The sequence below is a fragment of the Ictidomys tridecemlineatus genome, unplaced genomic scaffold (genome assembly GCF_052094955.1).
Source record: "Ictidomys tridecemlineatus isolate mIctTri1 unplaced genomic scaffold, mIctTri1.hap1 Scaffold_39, whole genome shotgun sequence".
Taxonomy (NCBI): domain Eukaryota; kingdom Metazoa; phylum Chordata; class Mammalia; order Rodentia; family Sciuridae; genus Ictidomys; species Ictidomys tridecemlineatus.
This window is the reverse complement of record NW_027522555.1, coordinates 206781-218118: the sequence shown is the minus strand read 5'-3', so window position 1 is coordinate 218118 and position 11338 is coordinate 206781. Positions and strand designations below refer to the sequence as shown.

At 41.7% G+C, this 11338-nt stretch overlaps 1 long non-coding RNA gene across 1 annotated transcript; it reads left to right on the top strand.

The window, feature by feature from the left end:
- Nucleotides 1–936: 936 nt before the first annotated feature.
- On the top strand, nt 937–9918 carry LOC144373411 (uncharacterized). The gene is made up of 3 exons (XR_013433091.1): nt 937–1113; nt 8132–8259; nt 9566–9918. It is a non-coding gene; the product is annotated as an uncharacterized LOC144373411 (long non-coding RNA).
- Nucleotides 9919–11338: the final 1420 nt, after the last annotated feature.

The following is an 11338-nucleotide window of genomic DNA, read 5'->3' as shown; positions in this document are numbered from 1 at the left end:
TTAAAGATTGCCATTGTGCACTATGAATTTTTCCCTTGGAAGTGCTTTCATACTATCCCAGAGGTTTTGATATATTGATTCTCACTTCATACTTGTCTCTAAGAACTTCATGATTTTTTCTCTAATTTCTTCTATGATCCATTATTCATTTCAGAGTATTCAATCTCCATGTATTTATGTGGTATCAATTCTTTTTTCTTACTGTTGAATTCTAGTTTCATTCCATTATAATCCTAAAGGATTCATGCCATTATGACAATTTTTTGGTATTTTAAGATGTACATTGTGACTTAGATTATGGTCTATTTTGGATAAGGTTCCATGAGCTTCTGAGAAGAAGGTAAACTCAGCTGCTTGGGGGTAATATATTCTGTAGATGTCTTTTAGATCCATTTGATTTCCAGATCTCCAGCAGTCATCTCCTCCCAGTAGTGGGTGAGTTCCAGGGCAATCAACTAGGGGAAGAAAAGATTACACCATCTCCCTAAACTTGTTAGGGAGGGGGAGAGGAGAGAAGGGGGGAATTAAAAAAAATAAGCCTTAGAGCAATGACGGCTACTTTCAGAAGATGAACTGTAACTGTTACAGTCACAGCTTTACACATTAAGAAAAAAAAGTTTGAAAACTATCCCATACCCAGGGGGAAAAAAACCTGCAAGTGGGACTTAGTGGTACTTAGTGGTAGAGCTTTTGCCTACCAGTCATGAGACACTGGGTTTGATCCCCAGCACCACATAAAAATGAACAAATAAAATAAAGGTATTGTGCCACCTATCAAAGTTTAGCCAGAGCAGCGCTTTGCCTATCCCAAGCCTCAGGACAGGAGCCGCCTAGCGGCCCACCCCCAGAACACCCAGCTGGTAGGAGTTCGAGGTGAGGCGCCGTGGCCCCGAGATCCGGTCCATCTTCTCCTCTGGCCACAAGGAGGAGCCCCATACCAGGCCGGATGGGGAGCAGGCTCGGAGTCCTCGAAAGGGACCAGGCGGGACCCGGCAAGTGCTTCCAAGTGGTGGCCGGAGCACGACGGAGTCCAGACGTCCCGCCGACCTGGGGAGGACGCAGAGGCGGGGTGCCCGGAACCCTCGGACCCAGAGCCCCGCGAGCCAGTCCCAGGCAAGAAGCAAGGCTGGAGGGCGGGGAAGATGGAGAGAGGCAGGGGGACCCTGGTCGCGCTGCTCTCCCTCCCTGGCCCACCCGGAGAGAAGCGGGGACCCGCAGGGAGAGCGGGCAAGAGCGGAGGGCGCGGGCCTGGGAGCGACAGCAGTCGAGACGCGTGGGACAGTTGGGGGGCAGTGAGGGAGAGGCCGAGTGGGGAGAGCCGGCGGGGGGCAGTGGAGCTGGCGGCGCGGAGAACGAGCGAGAGCGGAGGGAGCGGGCGAGAGGTGGGGGGGAGCCAGATGGTGGGGGGAGAGGGCGGCCGGAGAGAGGGTGCAGGGAAGGGGTCTGGAGAGCTGGCTGCTGGGGAGTGAAGGGCGGGGGCCGCGGACCGGTGGCTTCCTTGCTGATGCCTGAGACAGTTACTGCGGGGATGGGGGCGAGTGGCAGAGGACCTAACCCAGCAGGGAAAAGTCCGTCACTGTCCGAGAGCTGGGAGCGCTGCCGGCAGCGGCTTTCTGCCGGCGCCCGGCCTAAGGAGGGCGGCCTGGGCAGGGAGACACGAGAGGGAAAGGAGAGCGGCGGGAAGAGCCGTACAGCCCAGCGCCCGGGACCTTGCCGCGCCCCTCGTTTGGATTCTTCTTTGCGCACCGGGTAGTCAGCTGATTCACTCTGTCTTCACGGCCTGACGTCCTATCCTCAAAGCTGGAAGCGCTGCTTTCTAGGCAGTCTAACGGGTTGGCGCTGTCCCCAGGGAACTTTGAATTCGATTCCTTGTCTCGTTCATGTACAGCTATTCTCATTGGTTTCTTTTCAGTATCGCCGTTTCTTTATCGACATGGTCTTTCGTCTGCATTTATTCTCTTATTCAGTTGTTAGATCTTCTTTTAGATCATTGGACATTTTAATAATTAGTTTTTCATTATCTTTATCTGTGATTTTATCTACTTCTATAACTGTGGGATCCTTTGTTGGAGCATTGTGAAGGGGGGGGCGTGCCTGTTTCCTCATGTTTTCTGAGATCACGGACTTTCACTTCAAATGAGATGGATTTTCTTTCCTCTTTTTTTTACATGTGTCCCTTTGTTGGTATCTTTCTCTGTTTCTGATATGAGTAGATGTCCAGGAGTAGAACCTGAGCCCCTCCTTAGGGCTTGGTTGTTAGTTTAAGGTTTTTGTTTTAATATAGTAGATGAACACAATACCTTTATTTTATTTTTATGTGGTGCTAAGGATGGAACCCAGTGCCTCATACTTGACGGGCAAATGCTCTACCACTGAGCCACAACCCCAGCCCTTTTCTAGATTCTTGAGTTAAACAAAATACAGTTTTCTACAGTCACTCTACTGTGCTGGAGCACACCAGAAATTATCACTGTTATCTACTTGCAAATTAATTCCCATCTATCAACATCTCCCATCCCTTTTTCTGTACACACCATCTGATTTCAAATACTGAGATGAACTTTTTTTGGATTCCACATGAAAGTGAGATCATATGATACTTGTCTTTCTGGCTTACTTCTCTTAACATGATGACATCCATTTTCATCAATTGTGTTGCAGATGACAGGATTTTGTCCTTTATATGGATGAATAGTATTCCAGTTTGTGTTATGTATCATATTGTCTTTAAATCTGTTAATCACTTGATTGACACCTAGGTTGTTTATGTTTCTTTGCCTTTTTGAATAGTGTTACATTGAACATGGGAATGCAGATGTCTTTGACAGACTGTATTTATTTACTTTGGCTATTACTCAGTAGAGGAATTCCTGGATCGTATGCTAGTTCAATTTTTAAATTTTAAGGACCTCATACTGTTTTTCCTAGTGGCCCTATTATTACCACCTATAATTAATAATTAGAAAACACCTATCATTGTGTTCATTCATTGAAGAATCTAAGAACAGGAAACTGAGATAGAAGTGGGTTTATTGCAAAAGTGAGAGAGATATAGAGAGGACTTCTCTGAGAAAAGGGGGCCTCAGAGCTGGGAATCCAGTGGGAGTTTTGGCCTGTTCTTTTGATGGTCTCTGGAATTCCTCCTTTTCTTATCTCCTCCCCTGTCTACATACTCCTAAATATTATTTATTGGTTCCCCCTCTGTCCATGCATCTGTTTTAGTTTCCCTTTTGGATCTCTTGCTTGAGAGTGCTAATATGGAAGTGTCTGTCTGATTGGGTCCCCCACTTGTGACCACCAGCACTTAGGTCAAGCAGGAAGTTGACCTCATCAGAAGACCCTCCCCACGCTCCTTTGTTTGGGCCCTGCCCAACCTCCTCCCTTGCCATCTTGCCCTGGTTGCCTAAGCCCTCCTACCTCTCCCCCACTATGAATCTACATCCCGCTAGCAATATACAGGATTCTCTTGCAGGCACTTTTTGTTTGTTTGTTTGTTTTATTGTTAACAGTCATTCTTACTGGAGTGAGATGATGTCACCTTGTGGTTGTGATGTGCATTTCAAAGATGACTGGTGATACTGAGCACAGTTTTGTGTGCCTATGGGCCATTTACTTATCACTTTTGAGAAATGTCTTCAGATTTTTTTCTCCATTTTGCAATCAGGCTATTTGTTTTCTAATTATTAAGTTCTTTGAGTTCCATATATAACCTCTTACCTGATACACAACATGCAAATATTTTCTGACATTCTGTAGGTTGTTTCTCCACTCCCAAAACTGTTACCTTTGATGTGCAGAGGATTTTTTATTTTGATTCATCTTGTTTATCTGTTTTTGCTTTTGTTTTCTCTACTTTTAGGGTCTTGTCTAAAAAATATTTTCCCATTACAATAGCCTTAAAATATTTAAAAATAAAATTTTATTTTTTTCAATTAATCCCTGGTTCTCCTGCCTGGTAAGCAAGCATTTTACCACTGCCCATTTAAACCACTTTGAGTCGATTGTTTCTGAGTAAAGAGCCACAGGGGTCTAGTTTCATTCTTTTTCCTGTGAATTCCCTACCCTGTTTTCCCAACACCATGTATAGAAAAAAATGTCTTTTTTTTAAGAGAGAGAGAGAATTTTTTTTTAAAGATAGACACAACACAATGCCTTTATTTTTTTTTATGTGGTGTTGAGAATCGAATCCGGGTCATTCCCGTGTAGGTGAGCGCTTTACTGCTGAGCCACAATCCCAGCCCCCAAACTGTCCTTTTTCTACTGTATATTCTTACACCTTTTTCAAAAATAGGCTGCTGTAGGTGTGTGGGTCGAATTCTATGCTCCCTCTTCTGTTCCATGGGTCCATGCTTCTGTTTGTAATTCAGCACCATGCTGTTCTGATTACTCCAGCTTTGTCCTGTATTTTGAAGTCAAGTCATGGAACTCCTCTTGCTTGGTTCTTTTCATGCAGGATAACTGTGACTCTTCAGGAGCTTTGTGGTTCCATAGAAATTTGAAGATTGTCTTTTGTAGTTCTGTGAAGAATGCTCTTGGTGTTTTGGTAGTGATTACATTGAATCTGCTGATCGTGTTGGGTAGAATAGACATTTGAACAATATTGGTTATCCTTTTATTTGTGTGTGTGTGTGTGTGTGTGTGTGTTGTTGTTGTTTTCAATTTCTTTCCTCATTACTTTATAGTTTTCATTTTAGAGATCTTTTAACTCTTTATTTTAATTTGTTCCAAGGTTTTATATTTTTTGCAGTTATTGTAAGTAGTATTGTTTCCTTGATTTCTATTTCAGATGATTTGCTATTTGTATATAACAACTCTAATCATTTTATTTTTTTGTATCTTGCAATTTTGCTAAATTCATCTATTACCACTACTAGTTTTGGGTGAAGTCCTTGGAGTTTTCTAAATGTAACATCAGCTCATCTGCAAACAGTGAGAATTTTATTCCTTTTTTCCCAGTTTGGATGCCCTTCATTTTTTCTCTTGCCTGATTGCTCTAGCAAGCACTCCCAGAATTCCATTGATTAAAAGTCGTAAAATGGGCATCATTCTTCTGTTTCAGATCTGAGAGAAAAAAACTTTCAGTGTTTATCCATTTGTTATGATGCTTGCTGATGGCTTACTTGACACACCTTTTATCATGTTGAGATGTATTCCTTCTATACCTAGTTGTTCAGCATTTTCATCATGAAGAGATGTTGATTTTATCAAATGCATTTTCTACATCTATTATATCGGTTTTGTCCTTCATTCTGTTAATGTGGGATATTACATTTATTGATTAGATAGTGTTGAACCATTATTGCATCCTTGAGATGCATTCCACTTGGTCATGTTGAATAATCTTTCTAGTGGGCAATTGAATTTAGTTTGCTAGTATTTTGTTCAGGATTTTTGTATCTTTATTCATCAAAAATATTAGCTGTGGGGGCTGGGGCTGGGGCTCAGCAGTAGCACACTTGCCTGACGTGTGTGAGGCACTGGGTTCGATTCTCAGTACCACATATAAATAAATAAATAAAATAAAGTTTTATCAACAATTAAAAAATATTTTTAAAAAATAGCTGTGGATTAGTTTTTGTGTGTGTTGTCAGGTTTTGGTATCATGGAATTGCTGGCTTTATCAAATGTATTTGGAAGAATTTCTTTCTCTTCTATTTTTGGGAATTACTTAAGGAGAACTAGAAACTGTTCTTCAAATATTTGGTAGAACTTTTAGCAGTAAAGCTCTCTTGTATTGGAATTTTCTTTTCTGGAAGGCTATTACTACTGATTCAATCTTGTTACTTATTATAGGTCTGCTCAGCTTTTTTATTTATTCATGATTCAATCTGGCTGGGTAAGATATATATGTGTAAGTGTTCAGGAATTTTTCCATTTATTCTAGGTTACCAAATTTTTGCAAATAATAACAAACATGGGTATCTTTGTTCCTAATAATCTCAAATGATCCTTTGTACTTTTGTGGTGTCAGTTGCAACCTTTCCCTTTTCTTGTCTGAATTTGAGTCTTCTCTCTACTTTGCCTAGTTGTCTAGCTACTGACTTTTCACCTGTGTTTAGTTCTTTGAAGAACCAGCTCCTTATTTCATTACTCTCTTGTGCTCCTTTTTAGTCTCTGATTCATTATTTGTGCTCTGCTCTGAACTTATTATTTATTTCTTCCTTTCCACTAATTTTGGTTCAGGTTTGGATACTAGATATTTTTAATACACTTGATAAACAAGAGTCTCCCAGGCTTTCTTAAAAATCACAGTGGACTGGTCATTTTTCTGGCTTTTCTAGTATATCTAACCTGGCATATACAATTTTCTGAGCCACAAAGCACATGCTTCTGATTCCTTCCTTTACTACCTTTCTTCAAACTATGGATTTTTCATTTTATTCAGATTACAATATCACTTTCCAACCTAAAAAAAGGCAATCTCCTGGGACAGTAGTGCCATCTCCTAAGAGTCAAGCTAAAAGCTATGAACCATAATTATGAACTCTTTCTCATGCAGCTGTGATCCCATCCTCACTGCACCCACCATGACTCAGCATGCCCAGTCCCTTCTCCTGTGTCTGATCGTCCTCTGCCAGGCAGGCCCTTCCCTCACAGCAGGCCTGGCACCACCATTGCAAGGTGATGTGCTGCTGCGTGTAGGCATTGTTCAAAAGGCAAAGGGGAAGTGGGCTATGTCCTGGGACATGAGGTTGCTGTCCCCTCCACTTCAAAGGAGGGGAACATGCTCACCTTAAACAGGTAAAGCAGAGAGCTTGGGAAGGGCCATTATTGCTCTGCCAGCTCAGCCCTTCAGAGGGATGGAGAGGAGATGCCTAAAGGGTCCTTTCTCACCAGCCCAACCCGCCTTTTTCCCTCACAGGCACTCACTCCCTTTGCTATGACTTCTAAGGCAGCACCTGGACAGCAATGGTGTACAGTCCACGCCCAGGTGGACCAGAAGAATTTTTTCTCCTATGACTGTGGCATGGATAAGGTTAACTCCTTGAGTGCCCTGGGAGGGAAAGTGAGTGCCACAGTCACCTGGGAAGAGCAGAAAACCTCACTGAGAGATATTGGGAATACACTAAAACAGAAACTAGCTGACATTAAAGCAGAAAATGACATGGCCAGAGGTATGTAAGGATAGTCCAGGGACATGAGAGAGCTGATATTGGTTGAAGGAAATTGATTGTGGGCATATAAAAAAAAAGAGTTAGATGTTGGTCCCTCTAAAAGCCCAGACATAGCTGTTTTGGAGGACAGAACACAGCCAGATTAGAAGGAAAACAGGGAAGGTGGTACTGAGTTGGACAAAGGATTTGTTAAGAAAGGAGGATGATTTCTCTCTGATGGGGGCAGGTGTGAACACCCTGGAGGGCAGGATGTGTTGTCAGCATAAATCCAACAGCTCCTGGAAGTTTGGCTTCAATGAACAGATGTGGCTCCTTTTTGACTCAGACAACAGAAAGTGGAGAGAGTTACATCCTGGGTCCAACTGGATGAAAAAAATGTGGGAAAATGACAAGGAGGTGACCGAGTTATTGCACAGGTCCTCGATAGGTGACTGTAGAACCTGGATTCAGAACTTGAAGGAATGGGAGGCGGAGTTGGAGCCAACAGGTAACTGGCAGGAGGGGGAAGAAGTGGGATTCACATGAGATGCTGCTACGTGTGTGTGTGTGTGTGTGTGTGTGTGTGTGTGTGTGTGTGTGTGTACAATCCATCAAGCATGAGTCAGACCTGGGTTAACATTCATAGTTATAGTCTTCCTATCTTTTTCCCTTCTCACCTCCTAATGCCTCTTTTTTAGTGCACATTCTTTGGGTCTGACATGTGCTCGTCTCTTTTTGGAAATTCCTCTAAATCACTTCACATGTCAGCTTCTCCACCACCATCCTCATGGGTCTCCTCATATTCTGCCACCAGGAAGGATGAGTTGTATGGTCACCCAGGCTTCTCCCATTAGCTATATGAGCCCCTTAAAGACATGGCCTGTTTCCTGTCTCCCTCACTTCTCAGGACCTGTCACAGCAGCTGCCACATAGCAGAGATCTGCCTTCCTGAATGACTTGGGGCAGCAGGATCTAAGCAGATATGTCCTCATATTTTGGTCTGAAGAAGGGCTAACACTCTTGTGTTTTCATTTCAGGACCTTCAACCACCACCCCAGACACAGTCACTGAGAAGTCCTCAGCCAGTACCTTTAATCACTGGAATTCAGTACCTTTAATCACTAGAATCCTCATCATAGGATGCATCATAATTTTTTTCTGACAGGTATTGTAGGCAGATTGAAGAGAGGGATGGGGGAGATGGGGGAGCAATGAGGACAGGCAAGTAAATTCCCAAGATCCTAGTCTGTACCTTGACTGGTCCTTCCCATTCTGAGGTGAGACAGAAGAATCAGGCCTCCAGTCACTGGAAGCAATAGCTTGACCATGCTCAGCCCTGAGTTCTGAGAAATCCTCCCTGTCAGGGCCCAAGGGAAAGAGGAGTGGCCATACCAAGGCCGCCTGTGGATTCTAAAGGGTTTGAGCTTATGCAGGTCTGATTCAGACCAGATTTCTATAAGAGGGACACAGTGGGGCATGGTGTGGAGATAACAGAAACACAGGAAGGAAATACCCAATCCTGAAAGATGGCAGCATGGTATCTCCATTCAGTGTGTACAGAGAAAGGGACTTCATACCCACAGTCAAAGAAGAGGGTCCTGGGACCTCGGTCCTGGCTCAGTGGTAGAGTGCTTGCTTAGCATGTGTTAGGCACTGAGTTTAAACTTAAAATAAAGGTATTATGTTCATATATAAAAGAGAGGGAGAGAGAGGGTCCTATGGCTAATGCCAGGGTAAGGCACAGGGAAGGCCTTTCCCAGCCCAACCTGGAAGGCTGGAGTTCAGGGCTGCATTTTCACAGGAGGCTCATTTCCAGAAGCTGAGTTGAAAACAGAGTGGAGTCTGTTCAGGATGAAGGCAGAGGATGCCAGTTCTCTGGGGACTCCTACAACACCAGGATTGGGCTGTGGCCCTGGAACCCAGCCTCCTGCAGACTCCAGATCCTGAGCCAGCTCAGCAGCCCCTGCCTTGAGCAGAGCCTCTGAAGAGACTGGTGGGGCTGAGCAGCTGCTGGGGTCTGATGCTCCAGCTGACTTAACCAGAGTGGAGGGAGTAGGCAGGGCCAGTCACTTTTAGAGCTCTGCTGCTCCCAGGTAAGGAGAGGTTGAGGGAGAAGGGGGAAGAAACATGTCATCTGCAACCACACCCAAAGTCTGGGATCTAGGTTCCATATCCCCTCTCTTTGGCCGGACTCTCCGCATCCCCAGGTCCTATGGACCCTCCTATCAGGGGAGGAGCAGACTTCCAGTCAGGGAGCAGATCCAGTCATTAGGGCTTCAGTCCTGAGACCAAAGCCTATAGCAGGGCAGGAACTGATTCTGGCCTGTGGGAAAGAAGGGAGGAGGGTGATAGAGGCTGTTGGATCCTTGGGTAATGGATGGAGGGAAATACATATCCCAAGGTGAGCACCCAGAAGAATTGAGATAGAATTTCTTCAGAGAGTCAAAGTAACACCTGTTTCTTTTCTAAAGGTGCTCCCAAGAAACTTCTGAAAATGTGATTCAGTTAAATAACTGGCCTTAACGGTCTTCTGCCCGTCTACTCCCTGCTCTTCCTCCATAGAGCAGATGAAGATTGAAGTACAAATCCAGAGGCCTCCAGTACGTCATCATGTATTCTAACTTAGCCTACAGCTCTCCGTTCATATCCAGCATGGGCGAGGTACCCATGGGAGAGATGGGCTGGCTGTGAAATAAAAACTGTGAAAGTAATCTATCAAGAAATAAATACAAAATGGCAAGAATCATATTTTCAAAGCAGGGCATGACCTGTTGGTAAAGTGCTTCCCTTGCACAAGGCCCCCGGTTCAATCCCTAACACCACACACACAAAAAAAATTATATACTTCATATTGTTAACTTTTAAATAAGCCAGTGTGTCTTAATTGTCTTTTCGAAATATAGTTTACTTCTCAGTGTAGAGAGTAACGTAAAATTTTATAACGTATTTATTTAAATATAAAATATTAAATAACACCATTAATTTCCAATTGATTTGTTATTATTATATAGTTTAAGAGCTATTGTTGTAGAAACTTTTGTTTGAAGAACATCAGCTTAGTAAAATGTTCTTTTAAATCTTGTACTTTAATGACGTGTATATTTGGGAAATAAAGATACAATTAATATGTTATTAATAATTATCATAATTACACTGATTTTTTTATATTAACCAAGTTTAGCTTTTAAAGAAACATTTGAAATATGGAATGTAATGTGGTACTTTTAAAATAACAGTTATTGTTTAAACAAAATTTTATATACCTTAAATCCTTTAAAACTAGTTTTTTTTAAATAATAAAACTCAACAGACATAAAAAATTATTTTATTAGAATGAGAGTAGATTAATGTTTTCAGTATTTCTTATTTCTTTTATCCTTTAGTTAGAATGCCCAAGTAATAAAGGTCTGTGAAAAGATCTTATCTATATTGGTAAATAGGCCTCATGTCAGAAACTTAGCAGGATTTAAAGAGTAAAAATCTTTCAATAACTTCAGCTGATTGTGTTAATTTCATGTAACCAATTTAGCTATATGTAAACATTTTGAAAATTATTTTGTACATATTTTGTTTTAATTTACTGAGACATTTATAGCCTTTTACTTTACTGGGTGAAATTTTTCTTAAACCTTTCTATATAAATCACACCTGATAGAAGTTTAACTCCCAGCCCCTTGGTTCTCATGAGGACATAGAAAATAAAGGAATTTTAGATCTTATTTTATATTAACCAAATTACAAACACATCTAAAGTTTAAGTATATTTTAGTTAATAGGATCTGATGTTTTTATATTTAGTAGATGATATTTTAGCATCCAATGGATGACATTCTAGCACTCTAACCTTGCAAATCAATAAGTACCTCTTTTAATAAAGACATATAATTACTCCCCTTTACCTTAAATGTATTTATTCTTAACTGTAAGATACAAGACATCAAACAAATGTAGATAACAGCATTAATTATCTTTTTCCTGTTAAAGAAAATTGTTAGAAGCAAATAGATATAAATTTTAAATATCATAGGGATTAACAACTTTATTATTATTATTATTATTATTATTTTAATATCTGTATTTTATTTATTTATTGTGGTGCTGAGGATTGAACCGAGCGCCTCGCATGTGCTAGGGGAGCATTCTGTCACTGAACCCCAACTTAATTATTTAACCAGCTGGAAAATTTTGAATTAATAATTTTAAAGATATCTTTATTTTTATCTCTCTACCCTATTTCAATTGAA